This window comes from Prionailurus viverrinus, chromosome C1 (genome assembly GCF_022837055.1).
Source record: "Prionailurus viverrinus isolate Anna chromosome C1, UM_Priviv_1.0, whole genome shotgun sequence".
Classification (NCBI taxonomy): domain Eukaryota; kingdom Metazoa; phylum Chordata; class Mammalia; order Carnivora; family Felidae; genus Prionailurus; species Prionailurus viverrinus.
The window spans coordinates 23,702,303-23,723,588 of NC_062568.1; the positions used below are offsets into that span (position 1 = coordinate 23,702,303).

General features: G+C 44.2%; 1 long non-coding RNA gene across 1 annotated transcript; it reads left to right on the forward strand.

Annotated features, from left to right (window-relative positions):
- The first annotated feature begins 2,555 nt into the window (after positions 1 to 2,555).
- Positions 2,556 to 10,753, forward strand: LOC125173455 (uncharacterized). The gene is made up of 3 exons (XR_007155027.1): positions 2,556 to 2,707; positions 7,545 to 7,645; positions 10,166 to 10,753. It is a non-coding gene; the product is annotated as an uncharacterized LOC125173455 (long non-coding RNA).
- Positions 10,754 to 21,286: the final 10,533 nt, after the last annotated feature.

Consider the following 21,286-nt stretch of genomic DNA (forward strand, 5'->3'; position numbering starts at 1 on the left):
GTTGAGAAAGACCGGGGCAATGTTTTTAAAATTCTAAGTTTAATTTAATATCGACTCTCTGGCTAGACTTGTGGTCTGGGTTTGCTTTATGAGAGGAAGGCTGACACAGAAAGCAGGAAAGGTCAAGGTCTTATTGGCATTAAATAGGGAACAGTTGGCTACTTTCCCTAGGAGCAAACTCATGGCCCATTATGCCACCGCTTTGCTCATATTTGAAAACAAGAACTAGTCAGCACAGCGGGACAATTTAAAGACATTGCCGATGGCTGGGAGATTCCAGTCTCTCGCGTGATTTAGCGCATACACATACATGCACGAGATGCCGTGCTTCTGGTAATGAATGCTGATCAGTGAGGACACTGAGCAACTGGAACGATCAGTAAAGACCTTGTTTGAGTCTTAATAAAAATGAACATTTATCGACCACTTATTATGTCTTAGACACTGTCCTAAATGCTTTGTATGTATTACTGAATCCTTACAACAGCCTTACAAAGTAAGCTCCATAATACTCCCATTTTACAGATTCAAAAAAGGAGGCAGAGAGAGGCTAAGTGAGGTCACCAGCGACCCAGAGCACCAATGGGAGGCGAAGTCAAGTTTGAGGCCGGTGTGTATGCCATTAGCCACCGGGCGATACTTGGGTTCAGCGTGCCTTGCTCTTTCACTGTGGGGATTACGAGCCCTCAAACTTCTGCTTTTTAGAAGAAATTGGGTAATGTTAACAGTCGGGGCGTTCGTGAGTTTATAAGTAGCCCCCCAGACCGAGGAAAAGACCACAGTCCTTTTCTTTCATTCCACTCCTGGACATCGCAGGAGAAAATCACAACATCAGGGCGAATGGTTTCATACAAGGACACCGTAAGCTCAGAAGGAGGTCCCAGAGCTGCTGAGCGCTGCTTGCAGTCATCGGCAGGGGGGCCAGCACAACTGCTGTCCCCAGGTGCCAGGCTCTTAGGCTGCAGTTCCCACCAACCCCTCTAAGATGACAGACCTCGGCAGAAGACCCTTGCTCCAATTCGCTGAGAAAATGAGACCAATGTGACATGATCTAGCCTCTCCTTCCCTGCTAGGATGCCCTGTGTGCTCACTCCTTCTTTACTTCAGCCCTGTTATCTCAGAGGGAAAAAAAGCTCCAGTCTTCCCATCAGAGACTGACCCTACTTTTGTGCTCACCACCCCCTCCCTGCGGCTTCCGAGGCCTGCTTCTGCAGTTACCTCTGGCATTTCTTGGCTGGGGAGTCTTTCTACCCTCTGTTGATCCCCCCTGGGGGTGAGGGGGTGGGCGGTGGAGTGAAGGCGGGGGCCTAGTGACTAGGAGCTCAGCTTCTGGATCAGGCTGCCTGGCTATACGCCCATGCATTAGTCACTGCCTGACCTCGGGCACGAAGGCTCAACTTCATCTTGACAATGGAACCGGTTGGGAAGCCTAGCATGGTCGAGACGACTGAGTGAGCTAAGTCGTGCTGAGCGCCGTCCGCATCCTGGATCTGGCTACTTCCTTTCTGTGTCAGCGTTCTTCGCTTCCTCCCTCCACCAGCTTTACGCTCACAAACGTCACTGCAACCACTCTAGGTGACACCACCACTTGCTCAGTTGGTTGAGCGTCGGACTCTTGATTTTGGCTCAGGTCAATGATCTCGTGGTTCCGGGGTTCGAGCCCTGCGTCAGGCTCCTGCTGGCAGCGTAGAGCCCGCTCGGGATTACTCTCTCTCCCTCTCGCTCTCTGCCCCTCCCCCAATTGGCTGCACTCTCTCTCTCAAAATAAGTAAACTTTAAAAAATCGGTTTGAAAAAAAAAAGAGGAAGAAACTTTAGTAACAGCAAAGTCTAGGTAGAACAGTGGAGACGTGCCCATGGGCTCTGAGGTCAGACCGCCAGGCACCGCCTATTGCCCTCTGTGTGACCTCAGGGAAGTTCCTTAAGGGCTCTGTGCGTCAATGTCTCATCAACCTGTGGAGTTGTTGAGAAGTCTGAAATTAGTGATTCTGAACAGAGCGCTCAGAAGAGGGCCTGTTCCAAATAGGCATTGAGGGAAAGGGTCCTTGTTATTATCAGAATTGGCACTTTAGGGGCGCCTGGGTGGCGCAGCCGGTTGAGTGTCCGACTTCAGCCAGGTCACGATCTCGAGGTCCGTGAGTTCGAGCCCCGCGTCAGGCTCTGGGCTGATGGCTCAGAGCCTGGAGCCTGTTTCCGATTCTGTGTCTCCCTCTCTCTCTGCCCCTCCCCCGTTCATGCTGTGTCTCTCTCTGTCCCAAAAATAAATAAACGTTGAAAAAAAAATTAAAAAAAAAAAAAAAAAGAATTGGCACTTTAGAGACCTTTCTCATGTCCCGTATCAGGAGATCAAGCAAATACACAGACTTGCATGAATCTTAACATCACAATCAGATGCGAGGGATCAGAGTTTATCGGCAAGAAGCCTGCTTACTAGATAAGGAAGTATGGGGCTACAGAAGGTTAAACTCAGAATAATAAAGTGCTGCAACACAGACTCGTTCCCAGCAGCTATAGCCCAGGAATCGTGATTAAGTCCAAAAGTCTTACCAGCGGGATTGAAAGTCCTCCTGCCAGTTCCATCGCGACTGGTTCCGCCAAAACTCTGATCATGTGCCTCTTAAAGGAAGTTGGGAGCACAGGCGCAGAGCATAGAAAGCTGAAGGGGCTTTGGGGGATCCTGGCTTTGGGGTACCTTCCGGTTTCCACCGGTGAGCACAGCGCGCCGTGGGGGTTGCGGGCCGGCTCCTCACTCGGAAAACAGCGGGGTTTTAGACCCGGGGAGTCCCTCTTCCGGACCGTGAGAAGCAGAGGCTCAGAGAGACATGTGCTGTCTGTGGACTCCTTTTGTGTGCATTTCCTGGGTGGTTCTTGCGTCTTTCATCTCAGTTACTGACTCAGCTTCACCCTGCTTAGCTTGCAAGACCTTTCAGGGAAACCAGAGCGCGAGATGCCGGCGCTGCGAGTGTCACCTATGATTAAGGAGCCGGAGGGAGTGATTTATGTGGAAAGATTAAAATCTCTCAATGTGGATGGCCGGTGCTGCTCTGAGTGGGGCTTCAGGCATTTGCCAACTGCCCGGCCCGAGTGCCACAGGCTTCCGTCGTGGGGGGACGGTTGAAGGGTGATGCGGGTGGCAGAAACGTCATGGTGTTAAATAAAACAAGGCGCTACTTCCGGAGGAGCGGAAAAGACCAGACTGAGACAGGAAATTCTTCTGTGGCTCTTGTCAGGCCACTGGATATCTCCGGAATTTTCTACACGTAGAACTTGAAGCTCCCTCATCAGAGAGACAGTTCTCAGTAGCTCTTACCTCTTTCCCCTGCAGAGCCCCCTCGCCCCCATTCCTGGGGCTCCCTTTGCTTCCTCCCACTGTCCCTCCACTAAGGCCCCTACCCTCTACCCCCAGTCTTTCCCGCTACCCCTTTGCTCCTCCCCTCCCCAGAGCCCCTCTTCCACCATTCCAAAGAGAGTTCCTCTGTGCCCTGATTTTAAGTGAGGACCACGGGCCTAGAGTTCATTGGATAAATTCTTTACTATTCAACTTTAAGCAAGATAATTAACTGAGTCTCCCAGATAACACTGACCAAACCCTTTGGAAGCGTTGAGACTTTTCAACCCCGGATGTGTGTGTATGTATGTGTGCTTTCATTTGTGTGTATAAACAGAAGCAAGGGTGCTTTACAACAGCCTGAACATGACCTCATGTAGGTGACAGTGTATTCCCAACATGGCTAAGCAAAGATGTGCAGTCATTGACTTAATTGGAGTGGTCAAGGAGTGCTTCTTAAGGAAGTGATGGTGAATGTCAAAGACTGAAGGATGAGTCTGAGTTAGCAAGGTGAAGGGGTGAGGCGGAAGAGAGAATTTCCTGAATGTTGACAAAGAATCTTGTTTTGCAGTAGCCTACCCCATGTCATGATTTGGACAACGTGGTCACTATACCATTAACTATAATAGACAAAATACACAAATGGTGTCCTAGCCATATAGATTTTCTTTTTCTTTTTTTTAATTTAATTTTTTTTTTTTAATTTACATCCAAATTAGTTAGCATATAGTGCAACAATGATTTTAGGAGTAGATTCCTTGGTGCCCCTGACCCATTTAGCCCATCCTCCCTCCCACCAGCCCTCCAGTAACCCTCTGTTTGTTCTCCATATTTATGAGTCTCTTATGCTTTGTCCCCCTCCCTGTTTTTATTTTTGTTTCCCTTCCCTTAGGTTCATCTGTTTTGTCTCTTAAAGTCCTCATATGAGTGAAGTCATATTTGTCTTTGACTAATTTCACTTAGCATAATACCCTCCAGTTCCATCCACGTAGTTGCAAATGGCAAGATTTCATTCTTTTTGATTGCCGAGTAATACTCCATTGTATATATATACCACGTGTTATTTATTCATTCATCCATCGATGGCCATTTGGGCTCTTTCCATACTTTGGCTATTGTTGATAGTGCTGCTATAAACATGGGGGTGCATGTGTCCCTTCGAAACAGCACACCTGTATCCCATGGATAAATGCCTAGTAGTGCAATTGCTGGGTCGTAGGGTAGTTCTATTTTTAGTTTTCTGAGGAACCTCCATACTGTTTTCCAGAGTGGCTGCACCGGCTTGCATTCCCACAGATTTTCTTTTTCTAATGAGCAAGACAAAGATAATCTATCTATACTTCTTCCCTTGTCCAGTGGCCTTCATATGGCACACTAAGCCGTTTTCAGTCTTCTCCTGACCCCTCCCTAGTGGGCCTTGAGTTCTAGCCTTTATAACTCCCAGATCACATCATTCCCTTTTGGACCTCTGTACCCTTGAACGGTCTTTTCTTCTGTTTCTGGATTGTCCTCCACTGTTTGGATTTGTCTGTAAAGCTCTTGACATTTCTGCTAAGACCTGCCTTAAAAATCACCTCCTCTGGGAGGCCCTCCATGATCCAGTTAAGGGCATCTTTATAGCATTATAGTGCCTTATACCTGTCTCTATTTGGAACATATGTCAATATCATGCATATTTGAATATAAGTTGCCCCTTCTGGCCTGTGAGTATGTTCGATTCTTTTTTTGGATGCTCAGTGCCTAGCATCGTGTTGGGCATAATGTAGGTGCTTAATAAATGTTTGTTGAACCAATGGATAAATTGCAGTATACATATGCATATTCCATAACTACAGTGTGTATGTATAAACACTCATGGATTAGCAATAAACTGAAGCTCAGAGAGTAGAACATTTGGACTTTCCGTTTTGTTGGGTAATTGAAAAAACACACAAACATTTAATCACTTAGCTCCAAGTAGTATAACTATTTTTTTTTTTTTTACGGGCAAAATGCAGGTGTCTCTCTTTAAAAATAATTTCCTTAAATGTGATAAGATTTATTATTTTTTTGGCTCATATCTGTTAGGTTATTATAGTGTTTTAAAATATCTGGCTTAGATCACTTGAAATTCTGAAATTATACTTTAAGCAGCTATTAGCATAATGATATTATCTATTAATAGAGATTCCTACAGGAGTTAAAGGTACCTGCAATTTACATGAAATCAGAAAACTTGGTGTGATTGGTAGCATCACAACAAACCCAGCATGACTATTGTAATGACTACATTTCCCATCACTGTAATTATCTCCTAAAACTTTTATTGGGAACATTGATTGCCATTTGCTCACTCATTCGCTTTGAGAAAGTGGAATGGTGAACAAGTGCCAGGAGCGAAACTGTAGCCGTACGGGTCCTCTGCAAAGTACCCACTAGAGGACTACGGAAGGGTTTGCCATTGGCCGGGAGAGCTGTGTGACCGGTCCGTGTTCAAAATAATGATGGATTCCACATTTCTTTCAATTACCAAGAATTCCGGTGAAGAAGATGAATGAGACATGGTGGTTTTCTAAGAGAAACTATGAAATGATAGTTTATAGTTGAAGAATATTTGGCAAAAATGTCTTGTGTTCCCTTCCCCGGCATGGTGCATCCTGAAGGTTCCCCTATTTGAAGGAAGGTAGGGATTCACCTTCTTCGTTCTCTCTCTGGGTTTCTTTTTAGATTATGTTTTAAAGTACTAAAAAATTAATAAAAAACATTTAATGGAAGTATAGTCAGTGATTCTTGAGTCTGTCCACCTGTCTCGGTCTTCTGTGCCTGGTCGGTAAGCCAGGCGACCGTCGGCCCTCCCCCAGACCAATGCAGCTGCTTGCAACTGCCCTTCCCACTTCTAACTGTGCCCAGCTCTCCAGGGCACTCTCTCCACTGCGGCCAAAGTGCTCCTTCTAAGTAGCAGATCTGATCATGTCACTCCCTTGCTTAAAGTACCTCTCTAACCCCCCAAATCTTTATCATGGCTTATAAGGCTTCCATGATCTGATCCATGGGTAGCCCTGCAGACCTACACCTCAGCACATCCCTGTGGAATTCACACACTCCAGGCACAAGGGACCACCGGGGCTCCTACTGGGCTCTTGCTCCTGACCATGGCCTCTCTCTCCTGTCCCTCCTCAGGCCAACTTCTCATCACCAAGATAGACGGTCCCCTCTCCACTCCAACGGCATCCTTATCACGCTGTCCTGAGGCTGCCTTTTGACTGGTCTGTTTCTGCCGCTGCTCTGTAAATTCGATGAGAGCAAGACTGGGTCTGTCTGGTTTGTCTTGTATCCTCAGCACTGAACACAGAGAGATGGCAGCCAGGCACGGCGAAGAGAGGGAGCCACTCTGTTTCCCAATCTTTCTGGTTGTTGCCTTTAACTCAGGTCGAAGACAAAGCGTGCATTGAGCCCCGGTATCTACTTCTAGGTATTGCTTCACACTTGGCCTTGTGCAAGTGGATTTTCCTTTTGGAAGATGGCTGAGAGAACAGAATGAAAAATAAGGCTGTGGTTCTAATCAGGTTGTTGTGAGGACAGAAAATGTAAACGTGGGTGATCAGGTTCAGTCTGTTTCTCCCAGACCCCGCAGGAAGCATCACAGGCCGGCAGAGCGGAATTGGAGCGTGTGCGTGCGCGTGTGTGATGTGTGCGCGCAGACCCGGCTGCATTGTGTGGCCGCGCCCGACGCCAGGTTAGCTTTGTTGGAAACTAATGCCTGTGAGTTCTTCAGATAAAGCAGTTGCTGATCTCTGCTTTCTTTGCCAGAGAATGACCTATGCGTGTTAAATGGCGTGTGTTAGAAAGAGAAAAGCTGCAAATCTTAGAAGGTTACTCTGAGATGCCTGATATCTACTGTAGCCCAGATTTTATGACTCAAAAGGTTATTTAGTCTCATGGAACATGGCTATATATGTGTGTACATGTTGACTGGCATTGGACCAAACCAATTTAGAAGAATGTAGCTTCTATCAAGAAATGAGATTGCAGAATATAAGAAAAGGTAACCAGGACAAACAGTGGTGGGTAGGTTGTAGAGATCTCCATTTCTTGGCACATATTAAAATTAGTTTGCGTGTCACGTCTTTTTTTTCCCTTAAAAAAATGTTTTTTCTTAAAGCTTCCCCAAGAGCTCTCATTGAGGCTTCTTTGGAGGTGAGCTATACAAACTGCTGACTCTCTTCTTTCTGTTACAGACTAACAGATCATCCTGGAAATGTTTTCCTGCCATTGCTTAACCCTGTGCAGACACCTTGGGCCCCATGGCTCCCTTTGTGTAACGGATGGCACAAATTGGGTAATACATTTGAACAAGTCTGGCTGATTCCTGCCAGGATGCAGACAGAATAAGCAGCAAAGGAAGTCTACAAAATACCTGTTTCACTTCCTCTCTCCCTTCTCCGTCCCTTCCTTCCTCCCTGGGTCCACATAGTCCAATGCAGAGGCTTAGCAAGCACCAGGCATGTTGGCTTACTGATAAATCGCAAAGCAAATAGATGTTTCATTTGCATTTTTTCTTGGAAAACAATCAGGTGGTACGAGCCTGCCTGGGGTTGCTGGCAAGAATGTCAGTGATTGTTTAGCCACCCAAACAATTTCTTCTTTCTCTAGTTTTCTGCTGGGCGCTTTAAGTTGTATCTTGCTCCTTTAAGCAAAATAGCTGACTTGACTTGTCTCTGACTTGTGGGAATAATTGAATTCTTATGGCAGGGGCTGAGTAACCGGAGAGCAGCAAATGAAAATTTCACTCTACAACATACCCACACTCTTCAACACGCAGACGTGTGGGCTCGTCCACGGCGATCTCTGTGGTTCGGAGAGACATTTGGGGGAATATCTGTGTACTATTTGCCTTTCTCATTTTCCAACCAATCTTAGGGAGGGGTGGTCAATGCTCTAAAGCTCAACAGGGGCGTTGAAAGATAAACTTTGCATGATCGAGGAGCGTGTGGAGTTTTAGAAGTTGAGAAGCACAGTGATGAAGAGAGGTGGGTCATTTAGTGATTTATCCAACCTGCACTTTTATGGAAAAACTGTGCCTTGGTAGAGAAGGAATCAGAAAGGCGAAGAAACTAACGTGAATTGGATGCTCAGTTATGCTCAATAATTAATTTGAGTGGATTAGCATATTTAATCCTTGCAACAAAGCTGTTGTCCCACCTATTTTACAGATGAGGAAGGTAAGGATTAGAGAGATCAAGTTTACTTGTCAAGTACACCCATCCAGTAAGAGACAGAATAAGTACCTGAACTCAGATTTCTCTGATGCCCAATATAGCTGCAATTCTATCACTTTAAATTATCGGGATGGGGGGGGGGGACCTCCAATGTATACCACTGTGGCCCATGGGGTCCCTAGTCCACCTTATCACAGCAGTGTCTTTCTCTTGCTGCCTTGCCTGTCTGTCTCTGCTGCTCTTAAAGCCTCATCGGTGCTGGATAGTTCTGGGGAATTCTCTGAGCACCACAGGCCATCCTTACCTTTGGAGGTGTGTTTGGCTTTAGCATGTATCCTTTACACAGAATTAGGAAGGAGCACTTAAAAAAAAGATTATTTATTTATTTTTAGTTTTAGATCTATTTTGAAAGTTTTATTTATTTATTTTGAGAGAGACAGAGCCAGCCTGAGAGGGGCAGGGGCAGAGAAAGAGGGAGAGAGAGAGAGAGAGAGAGAGAGAGAGAATCCCAAGCTGGCTCTGCACTGTCAGCACAGAGCCTGACATGGAGCTCGGACCCAGGAACCATGAAATCATGACCTGAGCTGAAATCAAGAGTCAGTCGCTTAGCTGACTGAGCCACCCAGAGAACCCTGCTGGATGATTTCTTGAGCTCACCCATTACTTTTCTAACCATTTAGAATTAGTTTGGGTATCTACACTGAGTCATCAGTCAACATGCATTTTTGAAGGCCTTTCAGAGTAAACCATAGTCGTTATCTGCCTGGGAGATACAGGAAGACTCTCACTCCAGTTAAGATTCACGAACAGCCTAACAATCTAGTTGGGGAGATAGACAAGATACATATCTATCTCTCTGTCTCTTTTGATCTCTATCCCTATGTCTGTATATATGTCATTGACTATAAAATTAAAGCAGTGAGAACATTTCTCAGGGCTTCAAACACCTGCTAATCAAGAAAATGAGTAAATATAACCAGGAGGTTTGGAAAAGACTTGAAATTGAGCATATTCTTTTTAGAACCTGATAATGCCTGCGTATTAGCTTTTCATGAGGACCAAAAAGGGTTATTCTCTTTAAACACACACACACACACACACACACACACACACACAAACAAAAAACCTCCTCTTTTGTACAACAGTCGCCTGAATAGTCAGGAGTTGGCAAGGTCTTTTCTGATGTTTATTGGAGCAGCTGTGGAAATAATTTTGTACCTTGGATTCTGTGATTTATTTCCATTATGAATAAATTTGGAATTTATTTTAAGGCTTTCAAAAACTGGGAGTGCTGTGGTCTCAGAATTATTTTTTATTAAACATTGTCTCCCTGGCTGCATTTCAGGTGCTGGCTGAATTCTGCACCGTGGGCTGTGTTAGCATCAGAAATGCCTTTGAATGATAATAATTATAATAATTACATATATAAAAAGGATGGAATTGGGTTTCAGTTCTATTCGGCTGAACTTGATATTTGACTTTACTGACTCAGTTTTGGCATGTTTAAAATGAAGATAATTGATAAGTACCTTGTTATCTCTGAGGAGTGGGCATGATCGTGCTTGAAAAGAGACTCGAACCCTTGAATAAATGTGCCCTGAATGCAAATTGTTACTTATTTCAATCAATGTGTTTTACAGGTTGACATCTTGGACAGGAAGGAAATCGTCCCTATACTTGAATTCAAGACTGACTTCCAAATGAGAACGAAATCAACATAGTAGACAAGGAGGCTGGGAAGATCTGACTCTCTCCAGAAGCAGCATTGCCACCTTGCTGCCACTGGGAACTAGAACTGCTGTCTTTCTCACAGAATCTTATTCTCGAAAGACAAGTCACACTTTTTGCTCTCGGGGCAGAGCCATGTATCCCAGGCTCTTCCTTTTTTCCTTTGCCCTCTCGCCTTTATTCAAGCTCATTGATTCTTTGTTTCAGTGGGAGCTTCCAAGAGAAATGGAGTAAATCATTCAGCAAGGGGAAGACATCAGCCATCTAGAATCCTCAACATTAATTTAGAATTCACTTTTATATGGTTTAAACCATGAATAAACAATAGACAAGGGATGGGAGACTGAGGGAAGGAGAAAAGTGGATCATCTAGTGAGGCTCGTGGAAACAAATGAATCTACTGTGTCCACACTGACTCAGTACAACTCGTTTCTGGTCTCCAGGAGCTTAGAGTCCAGTTGGGGAGAAAAGACATACTCATCATTTATGAGACACGGTGAGAGGGGCGCCTGGGTGGCGCAGTCGGTTAAGCGTCCGACTTCAGCCAGGTCACGATCTCGCGGTCCGTGAGTTCGAGCCCCGCGTCAGGCTCTGGGCTGATGGCTCGGAGCCTGGAGCCTGTTTCCGATTCTGTGTCTCCCTCTCTCTCTGCCCCTCCCCCGTTCATGCTCTGTCTCTCTCTGTCCCAAAAATAAATAAATGTTGAAAAAAAAATTAAAAAAAAAAAAAGACACGGTGAGAAAGTTTATGGCTGCCACCAAAGCGTCACTTCTGATCCATCTACAGACTATGGAGCCCCCTTTCTTGACTCCCAAGGGACCCGGAAATCTATACACAGCCTCTCTAACTGTCTAGGAGAGTATGCTGGTGGCAGAAGCACCCCTTGACTGGGTGAGGGGAGCCAGAATTGGGTTTATTTCCTATGGATGCTAGGTCCAGCAGCATGAGTCACTGTAGGGGATGGACCCTCTTCCCGTTCAATCTGCAGCCACTTATAGTATCACAAATGGGTTCTCCAGCGCTTGGAGATGATGGGTCCAGATTCTTTGTCTAAGAGTCCTGATCTTTTTCCTTCTCTGCTCTCCCCACAGTTTCCTTCCCAGGGTCTGGAAATGTCTTCTCACACTCCTTTAAAACACGGTTTATGACATCCATGTTCCTGGAAGAATGGGGAGCCATCTTCCTATTCTCCTAAGCGTGCCTACTTTGTTGATGGTGACCCTCGTCAGGACTAGTTTCAGTCCTGCTGTGTGCTGTGCACGATGTGCTCCTGCTGTGTGCTGTGCACGATGACATTCTGTCATATGTTTTGTCAAAGGGCAGAAAAACAGAGAAAAGAAAACATAAAAATGGCCAATTAGCAAGTAAGCCAGGAAATATGTGCTGAGCAGCATATGACAAACGTTTCCATGTACTTTATTCTATTTCGTTTTCATGATAAAGCTCCCAGAGTAGTTGTTATTCTTCCTACTTTATTGAGCAGAAGCCTTAGGGTCACAGGAGTTAAACCACTTGCTCAAAGCTGTATACATAATAGAGCCCATAATGCATATATTTTCTGTTGCCCAAGACACTGTTCCTTCTACTGTACCATGGCTGCTTCTAGGTCAAAAGAGGAAGAACTTCCTGTGGGTTAGAATGTCCTAGGGGTAGGTTTATGAGGAGGAGGTATTTGAACTGGCTCTCGACTGAATTATAGGCTCTGGCTAGACAGTGGAAGAAGGCAAGGCTATTCCTGGACTTGGAAGGATTAGGATGACTAAAACCACAGGTTGAAAAAAGTGGAAGGTGTATTTGGAAGACTGTGTGTAGACTGTTTTGGCTGGAGAGGAGGGCTCATTCATATAATGAAATGGCACCCAGCCAAAGAGACGGGAACAATGAAGACTGCTTTGCCATTGTTGTGATTCAGGAGTTTCAGGCACCTCTGTTAAATGAGGATAAACAGGGCTGACCTTCCCTCACAGGCAGTCTGGGATTCTGAATCATCGGTGACTGGGAAGTGGCATGCTCCATTATCTGAGGCATGATATTATATCCACCAGCTATTTTGTGCAGTTGAATTTCTGTTCCATTGAAATGATTCTCTCAGTGTGAGCTCAATAGCGACGGGCATGATGGTGGTTTTTCTATGTTGCCAGAAACTAGGTCTGAATTTCTTCCAGCGCCTCCTGCTCTAAAGCACCTCTTATGATTAATTAACCTTTTGTGGAGTAACTAGGACATCTGTGTGGGATGAGATGTACTTTGGTCAGACTTCAGTTTTCAGTTGTTCGGCAAGAGGATAATTAATTATAAGAGCTGAATCTGAACAGAAGACTTTGGAGGAAATCCAAATGAAGCAAAACATCTAATTATCAATGAACAGGAAGTATTTTTTTTATTATTGTTGTTGTAGAAGTGAATAAAATACTTAATATAAATAAAAGGTAGTAACAACTTAAGATGCTTGCTTGGAGTGTACATGTAATGCGATAAATATTTGTTTTTTGGAGATAAAGTACGATGAACTCACCATAACTAGACAAATACGAAACAGGGGCCAAGTTAAGTGTCTACAATAATATGTATTCCCCTTAGAGAGAATTGCGTTGGCTTTAACAAGGGTATATCTAGAATCACCTGGCTATCATTACTACTGGCAAATAACAGTAAACATCTCTTGTCTACAGAAGAGGGTTGGATTAAGATGCAAAGTAAGAGATAAGAGGTGAGAAGCTAAAAACAGTGTAAAATCAATTTCTGTAACAGAAATGGCTGCTGTGATAGAGATGGTTTTTCCAAAGCTTAACTTTCTGAGGTGAATCACCTGCCGTGGTTAGCCCACATCTACGTGACACAATCTCCTACAAACCCCACAATCCCGACAGAGCCAGAGATTCTAGCTGGACTTACTGAACTGTGAAGATGGGTACTGTGGTGGACAATGAGAGAAATTTCCACTCTCAAACGAAATGATCCTCGGGGTTGGTTGTTGCCCACACTCACCGGTAACTTCTCTACAAGTACTGCATGGTTGTACTTCAGTGAGGGAATATGATTCTAGTTGTATTTGTAAGTATCACGAGGCTTCCATTCTATGAAGATGCTGTGTCCTTTCTTACTTATTTCTCCTGTTGCTATGAAATTATTTTCATTCCCATTTTCTTTCTACCTGTGGCTTCGGCTGCCTCACGTGAGCACTTGGTGCCCACGCTTTGTGCATCTCTCAGTTTCTACAGCTTCCTATTGTATGTTGTTGTTGGGAGACAATCTTCCACGGTGTCTTGCATTTCTGCATTCTGCTGTTCAGTACAGTAATGTCTCTGTCAGGGACAAAGGTAGGGCAGGTTTATCAGTAACCCAATATAAAAGATTTAAGTTTCCTAAGTCTGATGTTCCTCAACTATGATGCAAACCTACTGCATCATATGGCTGCTCTGTGTCACCCTTTTGGGACTCAGAGGGGTGCCGGGGACAAGGAAGGAGAACCAGGGCAAACACGAAGCTCCTGCTGTGTGCTGTGCTGTGAGTAGTAAGTCATTTGTCTCTGACTCAGGTGTCTTGTGTCTTCTGCCACATCCATGAAGGTACGCCAGGCTAAATTGTTACATTGCAAGGAAGGTGGTATTTCTATATACTTCCTGACATATAGGTCTTACAACCAAACTCCCTCTGAGGATCTGACTGGGTCAGTTGGTCACCATCCAGTATGGAGGCTGCCTGTCGCACTGAGCTGTTGTGCTAGACCCTCTTCTAGGATAGTCGATAGACTGCAGCTTTTGGATCAGGAACTCTTTTTTGAACTAGCCATCTGTGGCCAACTTTTCAAGGTCACTTTGTTCAAATATTGAGGACTGTGAAGGAGGGTACAGGATCTCATTAAGAGGGGCCATGAGCTTGGCAAACCCTTGAAAGTTCTCAGAAGTGGACATTATAAGTTTTGCCTTTCACAGACCGTCCAGGGAAATGTTACTGAGAAATAGTTAATTCACCTCAACTCTCTGGAATATTCTGAGATTTTTGTGAACGAATATGGGTGTATGCCTTATCTGCAGCTTACCAGTTCTCTGCCTAAAGAGGAAGGAAGCATCTGGTAAATTTTGTGCTCCTAACACTGGCTACTGGAGATGAACGCTCAGGTTCACCTTAGAGGTTCTCTCTTAGCGTGTATTCCACTATTGGGAGAGCAGACGTGTGGTTGGCTGGGATTCCCTCCACTGTCAGGTTCAGGCATGAACCCTCATTGGCCCAAATCAATCAGGCTTTTGTCTGTTGATGCAGAGGAGGGCCTATGACTTTAACGCATAGCTTTCACTCTGTCACTGTATTAGTCAGTGTTCTTCAGAGAAACATAACCAATAAGAGATATATATATCTGTATATATATATATATATATATATATATGGCAATGTTACTATAAAACATAGCGCCTGGGTGGCTCAGTCTATTAAGCATCTGACTCTTGATTTCAGCTCAGGTCATGATCCCAGGATCATGGGACTGAGCCCTATGTTGGAGTCTGCCCTGAGCATGGAGCCTGCTTAAGATGCACCCCCCTTTCCCCTCTCCTGCTCATGCTCTTTTCCTCATAATAAAAAAAGTTAAAAATTACCCGCCCCACATATAATATATAGAATATATACTTATATATGTAAAATCTCAGCATAATTAATTAATTAATTAATTGGAATTGGCTCATGAGATTTTTGGAGGCTGAGGAGTCCCACAGTCTGCTGTCTCTAAGCTTGAGACCCAGAAAAGCTGGTGGTGTAATTTGGAATACACCGAGATGTATTCTCGGCGAAATGCCCGAGAACCAGAGGGGCCAGTGGTATCCAAGGGCAGGGAAGATGAGATTAAATGTCCCAGTTCAAACAGGGAAGCAGACAAAGAGAGTTAAATTCCTCCTTCCTTTGCCTATTACTCTACTGAGGCCCTCAGTGGATTGGCTGATGCCCACACACTGCTTTACTGAGTCCTGTGATTCTACAAAAACTAAATCTTAGTGAGGGACACCTTCACAGACACACTCAGGAATAATGTTTTATCCGGGCAGCCTGTGGCCAGTTAGGCTGACACATAATATTAACCATCACGGTCACCAAGCTTGAAAATAAAGCTGACACTTGGAGGAAGGAAAGAAGGGTTGAAAGTCTGGCCAAAGTCGGAGTCAGAGCCCTGGTCAAACCATCCCCAGAGCCTATGTAACTCCTGGCCTTTTCTATTACGTGAGCCAACAAATTAACTTTATTGTTAATGGCAGTTTGAATTGGGCTTTCTATTACTTACAAACAAAAACATCCTAAGTGATTCACTTACTGGTTTTCATAACATCTGAGGTCACTCAAGGGTTAATGCTCTGAGATTATATGGGTAATGCAGACATCTTTCTTACTTTCTTCTTTCTTTTTTTTAAATGTTAAGGGGCAGAGAGAGAGGGAGACAGAGGATCGAAGTGGGCTTTTTGCTGACAGCAGAGACCCCCATGCAGGGCTCAGACTCACGAACCATGAGGTCATGACCTGAAGTCAGATGCTTAACCAACTGAGCCAAACAGGAGCCCTAGACATCCTTCTGAAGTTGGGATGGTGCATGTTAATTCCGGACACATCAGATGCAAGTCTCACAGGTGTAATTCGCTGGTCTTTTCCCAGTGCCTGATGTACGGCACATGCTCACAAACATTTGTGGAAGGGATCCATGAACACTACTTATGGTTCCCCAGAACTTATTTCCTGACACTTGTCACACCTCCTTGGTTGCTTTGATTGGGCTTTTGCTGCAGAATTTGGAGGATGAGTTTGGTTACTAAAGAGTTAAATAAAAAGATTAAAAAAAAAAATCACACTGTTTCCGTGGACAATGGCGATCGATGTCATCTCGGACTCCACATCCTTTAGGGATGGGTTTCCACATTGGTGATTCAGCAGGCCAGGCCATACTAGTTAATCAGAAGTTATAATTTTGGTTTGTACTGTTCTGAGGTCCATTATAATCTACAGTTTACAGCTTGTGGTTAAAAGGACGGACTAACTTGTTTTGCTGCAGTACAGTGTTATTTTCTTCAGAAAATGATCAGACCTAGAGCTGTGCCTTAGATCCCAGCACTGCCTCTTTGCATGCAAAAGAATACCCCCCTTTCTAACTGAAAACTGCCAGAGTAAAAACAAAACAAAAAAAAAATCAAGACAGAGATGGTCTTACCTTATGTATATCTGCTGTAAGTCCAGGTACCAACAAGGATCACACCCGAAGTGGGAGAATCATACGGCCTTACTAACTATGGCTGAACCATGTTAAAGTCATGAAGAACCCTGATGGGACCTCAGGTTAATATTCCCAGCTTGCCAAGCCGCATGTTTGCTGATATCAGGATTTTCTAGTGGATGTGGAAAACAGTTGAAATCAGAGTATCTGGGTCAGCATAATTTAATGTGCTCTAACTGACAAAAACCTAACCTGAACAGCCTTCTCCAATGTTCAGAGTGTTCTCTTCCTCTCTTTCAAATGATTTGTCACACCCAAAGAATGGGAGAACTTCTTGGAATGTGTTCCTGACTATGGACAGCACGTCCACAATGCAACAAGTAGACAGCAGGGTAATTGCGTGATGGCTGACACTTCTGGGAATAAGGCAGGAGGTGCATCATTTATGCCACTAAACCCACCCACACACCATGCAATGTCTTCCTGGAATCGCAAAGGTAGTTCGAAAAGAAACTCAGACCTTATAGGTAGACCTAAATCCAAGGCCATGTGGCACTGGGGAGAGCAAAGTGGCTGCTGGAGTTTCACTTACAAAGGACTTCTTGTCCTGGTCAAACTTGAAAATTCAAAGAAATCCTTTTGTCAGCTAAATTCACAGTTTCTCTGATAGGGTTGCACTTCGGCCTTCATTATTTCATTAATGTAGCTTTAGGCACACTTATTTTCTGAAAGTCCAAGCTACCTCCATTTATTTCCTTTAGTATTTAGAAGGCTAAAACACCGTCATACCATTGCCACTTTCCCTAAGCATCCTGACAGGTTTAGATTGCCAACTGACTTTTCCTTTTGGATCAGCAAAAAAAAAAAAAAAAAAAAAAAAAAAAATCCCTGCTAACCATTTCCCCATGGTATCCCTCCCAGCAGTAAAATTCTCAGCACGGCTACTTAACAATTTCTTATGGGCTCGTTTTTTTTTCCATAATGAGACTGCCAACAGATGCCCATATAATGGAAGTCTCCATTGACTCCCGTGAATCCGAATTTTGTAGCTGAGCTTTTTGTAAATCTGCATCAGCAAAGCATTTTCAAGAGCCTCTGTCTCCCCGGATGGTCTGCTTCTCCTCTTGTCGCTCTCCAGATTCTCTTCTCTTTGCTTCTACCTGCGTGCGTGTGCGTTTCCGTATTGGAGTATAGCCTTTTACTCTTATTCTAGCACTTGATTATACTTACTCTGCTCTATTATTCTCGTCTCTAGTGTTTTTTTTTTTTTCTTCTAAGCATGGATTTATTTCATCCAGCTGATTCCAAGAATAGGAACCGTATCTTCTAATTCTTTGTATGCCTCTAAATACCACTCACCACGTTGACTATGGCTAATAAAGATGCTTCCCTGGTAACATCAGTTTCCTGGTCTTGGCTTCATTTGCAGTAGTTTGCTTTACTTTAAAAACACCCCTCCAATTTATTTTTAATATTTAATATTTAAACTGTTTAAAAGCCATTTTTCAGGCCTCTCTTTATAAGTCCATTTTGCCCAGTTGCAGGTCTATCGAAACTGGATTTGACTGGAAAGGAATCTTAGATGCGTGGACTGTAACTGGATATCTTCCTCATATTTAACTCAGCATCTAGTTTGTGGTTTTCTAGTTACTACTTTTAATTGGTTTATTAAGTGTGCTAAACTTGGTAGGGGTTAACCAAGAGACAGTATTTATTTTCCTGCCATGACTGTCCTTAATTGTACTTAGATTTTCCTTCTTGGCCTCCTTGGTGAGGCTGATCTCACAGCTTTGCAGTCAGTGTTAACAAATAGCACAGCCCAATCTAATATAAAAATTTCAGTCTCGGGGCGCCCGGGTGGCTCAGTCTGGTGGGCGTCCGACTTCGGCTCAGGTCATGATCTCGCGGTCCGTGAGTTCGAGCCCCGCGTCGGGCTCTGTGCTGACAGCTCAGAGCCTGGAGCCTGTTTCAGAGTCTGTGTCTCCCTCTCTCTCTGACCTTCCCCCATTCATGCTCTCTCTCTGTCTCAAAAATGAATAAACGTCAAAAAAAATTTTTTTAAAATTTCAATCTCTCATCTAATCACAGCTTCTTCCCCAACACTGCCTGCCAGTCCCCCCCATCCCCCATTGCTCAGAGAAGACATGATCCCTGAGTGCAGTAGATGGGCAGGGAGGCATGGCTGGGTCTCCCTCTTGTTGTCTACTGTGCTCCTTCACTCCCCGTCTCCACTCAGAACACTACTGCTTTGGACTCTTACAGAGTTGGGGTGCTAAGTAGGGAGGAGAGGTAGACAGTGACCGTTTCCAACTTGACTGCTGCTGGCATAATCGGTGCCATTGTTCTCAGTGTGGCAGATGACCCAACACTGGGTTTCACTCAGGAATGTTTGTGGGATCTTTGTCCTGCATGGGGAAATGTGTTCTTTGGCTGACCTCTTATGACATCCCCTCCGTTCTTTGCTCTGGTTCTATACCCCACTGCGCTTTCTTTTGTTGGGGTCCCGATGCCCTGTAGGCAGAGTCCCGTCAAGATGGTGCCAGCCTGCCTCCCCTCTGTGGTATTCACATGGACTATCTTTATTCTTCTGCTGGCTGATGGAAGTACGGCCTGCTCCTCGGTTTGCTTATACTCCAGGGATAGTCGCGATCTTGGAGGACACTTTAGGTTCTCCCAACAATGCTTTTTTGCCCCATTCTTTAAGATCATTCTGCCAAGGACTAAGATGCCTGCCTTCTGTATGCAAGTGGTGGTGGCAAAGCCCCTTCTAGTTAGCAGGGTGTTTTGTGTGGCAGAGGGTGGGCAGAGAGTCAAAGGACCCCCAATTCTTTCTCCATGGGACAAGGACGGGACAATCCACTCCCACACATTTCTCCAGAGGATTTCTGGAGGTCTTATGTTTCTCTAATGAAAAATAAAGCACGGGTGCACATTCTTTCAGTGTTTATTCCAGATTCTTCTAGATGGTTCTTATATGAAAAGCAAGGCACTTTGAAAGCCCAGATGTTTGTTGTCTTAGCATAATATCATACGTATTATTACCGAATTCAAAGCATATGATTAAGGAAACAGGAATTAGATAGATGAAAAATAGAGTCTAAATTTGTTGAGTGAGATTTGAATGCAGTATTCTTTTTGTAGATTTCTCTTTCAGTTGAGCAGTTATTTTCATTGAAATATTATTTGGTTGAGGAAACCTTCTACATAGTGAAACATATGGGCAGCGATTCTTGGCTTTAGAGCTTCCAGTTTCTGACAGGGTTTCAAGATGTCTTAATGCTGAGACTAGGTCTGCAGCTTTGGCACCTTGGACAAGGCATTTTTACAGAGCTAAGTTGTTTTATTTTTAAATTTGAGAAGATTTTACTCAGTAAGTGTTAAAATCCTTCAGGCCTCTAATAATTTGTAACATTTGCATAATGTACATTCATATTGGTAAGAATTGAAAAAGACCAGCTTATGGGGCACCTGGGTGGCTCAGTCGGTTGAGCGTCCGACTTCGGCTCAGGTCATGATCTCACCGTTCTGGAGTTCGAGCCCCGCATCGGGCTCTGTGCTGACAGCTCAGAGCCTGGAGCCTGCTTCAGATTCTGTGTCTCCCTCTCTCTCTGCCCCTCCCCTGCTCATGCTCTCTCTCTCTCTCTCTGTCTCTCTCTCTCAAAAATAAATACACATTTAAAAAAAGAAAGAAAAATACCAGCTTAAAAACTGTAACTGCTTTGAAAAAAAAAATCTGATTGAACACTTGTATTAACAATAGTGCTGCTCATCAGGATTTCATCATTCAACTTATAATTCGTACAGCCTTTAATTTTATTATTTAACTTTGCTACACTTTCAATAATGGAAAGTTTAATAATCAGTGTCTTTAATTCAACACTTGTTCTAGTTCTGGCATTTTCCCTTTACTGGTTGCAAAACAAGTTACTAAGGGTTTCCTTTAGACTATATGCTATAAATAAATAAGGACCTGGTTTTTAAATTTTTTATAACTACTAAATAGGACATTTAGTTTTCTCATCTGGACAGTGGATACAATAACACAGCCAAAAAAAAAAATCCCCATGTCCCCCACAAACATGTTCCTCAAGCTATCCGAACAGAGGATGTGACCAAGCCACAAGCAAGGGGTCCGTCCCCTATGATTCTTCCTTCCCTCACTCTCGACATCTAATCAGCTAGAAAATCCTTGGCTCAACCTCCAAAGTGAATCTCAAGTTCATCCATTCTTCTCCACCTCTGCTGTTACCACCAATTTTGTTAATTCTTGCCTGCAGTAAGGTAGAGACCTCTCTGTTTTTTCAGTTTCTCTTGCCCTTAGACTCCACACAGCAGCCACAATGGTCTCTAAATACATAAGCCAGGTCACCTTCATCCTCTCAAACCTTTCAGTAGCATTTGTTTGGAGTTAGAGTAAAATCCAAGCTCCTTATCGTGGTATATAGTTAAAGTGATTCTAGCTGTGGTGATAAATGGAACTTGAAATTTCAGTGGCTTAACGTACGAAAAGTCGCTCCTGGTTCAAGCAACAGTCAGCGCAGTTGATCCTGGTTTAGAGCAATTTGCCTCCACAGGATGATTCGGGGACCTAGCTTCTACCTCGTGGTCCTGCTGTTCACTTGCTGCCTCAGGGTCTTCTGCATCCAGCAGGCAGATGGAGGCAGTGGTTGGAGAGGGCACACCCACTTATTAACTGTTGTGGCATTCGTAAGACCACATTCCAATACTGCTTGCATACCATTGGTGAGAATTGATCACATGGCCCCACCCAGAAGCTAGGAAGGCTGGGAAATGTAGTCTCTGGCAGGGAAACCCTTAAAGGTACAAGTCTGGAGAGGTCAGC